This window comes from Chondrus crispus, genomic scaffold (assembly GCF_000350225.1).
Source record: "Chondrus crispus Stackhouse genomic scaffold, scaffold_8, whole genome shotgun sequence".
Classification (NCBI taxonomy): Eukaryota; Rhodophyta; class Florideophyceae; order Gigartinales; family Gigartinaceae; genus Chondrus; species Chondrus crispus.
This window is the reverse complement of record NW_005178810.1, coordinates 629960-632461: the sequence shown is the minus strand read 5'-3', so window position 1 is coordinate 632461 and position 2502 is coordinate 629960.

Sequence of the window (2502 nt, the reverse complement as noted above, 5' to 3'; positions counted from 1 at the left end):
CGGCGCCGTTATCGTACACAAACACCTGATCCACGGCTATGCCCTTGTCATACTCCAGCCACGGCAGGAACAGGAACGAGTACTGCTTCATCGCGGTCATCGAGCACAGCTCCCACTGCCCGCCGGTAGGCGTATCCAGGGCCGCGTCTGCTCATCTCACGTGCGAGAGCACGCGGATCACGCCCGGGCCGCTGCCCTCACGCATGTGCGCGCGCAAGGCTTGCATGTGCAGCGTGAGCTTGCCCTCGTCCTTGACGGGGCAGAAATCGATGGGATCAGCTCTAAGAGCTCACCGTTGCGGCTTACCGGGTGACTCCTGGGAGTCGCGCAGGGCTTGGCAATGCAGCAGCAACAGAGAGACGTGGGCGCCTTCGCCGAGGGCGGCTAGCGGGACAAGGCACTCTCTGCGCGGGGCGTGCGCCGCGTGCAGCGGGAATACGTGGGCGTGCGCAACGACGCACGCGGCGGGCGTGAAGACGCACGAAAAGGACTAAGTGTGGACGCCCGCTGCGAGAGGCGAGAAGAGGTGGTGCGAGACGTTGTAGGCACGAGCTTGCAGGGCTGGGGCTGCCGGTTTCTTCCAGGACGGCGGGAAGAAGGGTGTGCGCTCGGGAGGGAAAGCGGACGAGAAGGGGAGGCAGGAGGAGCAGCAGGAGGGGCAACCGCCGGAGCTTGGGCGCAGTGGGGGGGAAGGAGAGAAAGGGATAGGGGGCGGTCGTAACGGCGGTAGGGCAAGAGCGACGGTGCGCATGTGAGTGTGTCGGTGGTGAGGGTGATAGGGCACGATGAATGTCAACGTGTTCAAGCTGAACTGACTCGAGTAAGAGCTCCTTGGTTGGGAACAGCCAATTGGCGGAGGGTTAGTGGGATACATTGGTGGCATGCGGACATGAGAGCTCCCGTGGGACTGCCGGGAACCCACTGCGTTAGTCCCACTTGCACAAACTCTGCGATAGGGGCACGATCCTCAAAGCTTGCCGCAGCACTTATTCACGCTCACACTAGACACATCTATTGACGACAAAGATCAGTTGGACACCCGGCGATGCCCCCGGTGTACGGGGGGTAGAGAGATTCGAAAGGGGCGCAGCGGGCAATTCCCGGCAAGAACGGCAGCACGCGGCCGCGACCGTGGCCTTACCGCAGATTTGGAGGATGTCAGAGGGTCGCCACGGATGGAGCGGCGCGAGGCACAGCCGAGAGTGTGCATGATAGTCAGGAGCAACGAGGCGCTCGGCCACGACTGTGCGATAAATCGCATCTTTCGACGGATACTGTACCATAGCCTACCTGTTTTTAAATACTAACGGTCCGTGCGTCGGACGTCATCAACAGGAGCCCTCCTCTTGAGCGAGTACGGCGTGTCCAGTATTACCGGAGCGACTAATCGTTCTGCAACGGTTTCGCGCATGAGGGGGGGTTTGGCGACGTCTAATTAAGTTTTCGTGCCATTGAGCCCAGCACCGCAATTAGTGCTTTTCGTTCTTCGAGCGCAAGGCGCTCGGCTTCTTGGTTGGACTCGCGATTTCTAAATCGGAAGCCAAACGCTTTTCCTCCAAGGCCGTACGACGTTCGTCAATAGCAACACATCTACTTTCGATTTTCTCAGACCATTCTTGATGTGCCGCATCCCGAGCGTCTCGCTTCTTCTCCATGTCCAATTGCTCTTCCTGGATCCGTACTTTTGTATCTTCTAATACGTTCCGGGCTTCTATGTCCTTCTGCAGCATTTCCATTTCCTTGTCAGAACTGGCATCTCGGTCCCTAGAGTCAGGCGAGTGCGATTTTCTTCTCCTTCTTTGCCGCTTAACGGCAGAAGTTCTCATTACGGCACCGGCTTCTAGAATCCGTTTGTCTCCCGCTGTCTTCTGTTCCTTCTTTTCTCGCTCTTGCTCACCTTGCTCCCTCATTCCTAACATCATGTCCTCCAGTAACTGCTCCTTAGGCCAAACGCTTCCGCAATTCCGGAGCTTGTGCTAGTGAGAGCATTTGCAGCCTTCCTATCACTAATACATATTTCCTAAACCGGTCCGCAAGTGTCTTTCTAGAAGGAATGGTTGAGCTCATGTTCAACTTATACTCTGCCGAGGTGAGGAAGGCTGCATGCGTCTTCTCGAAATATGCTTGGCTTTTCCCCCAAGGGGCCACATGTGCCCCCACAGCCATCATGGCTTTCAAAAGACTGATGTAGAGCTGGGCAGCAAACCTGAACCGCTTTGTGCCCTGCCCGTTGCCGACGGGAGGGGCGCTCGGGTGGGGGCACATGTGGCGGAGGAGGGCGGAACGGGTGAGGGCGATGATGGTGAGGGGGATGGGAATTCGGGTGAGGAAGGGATGACGTGAGGTGATGATGGCGGGGGTGGTGGGTGCGAGTTTGTTTCGAGTTAGATTTGAGTAGGGAAAGAGGGGCTAGTCGGTGAAAGTTGTTGTGGGGAAGGTGTGGACGGCAACGTTGCCATTTGACGGGGAAGGGAGGCAACGCCCGTACCACGGATAGTGTTC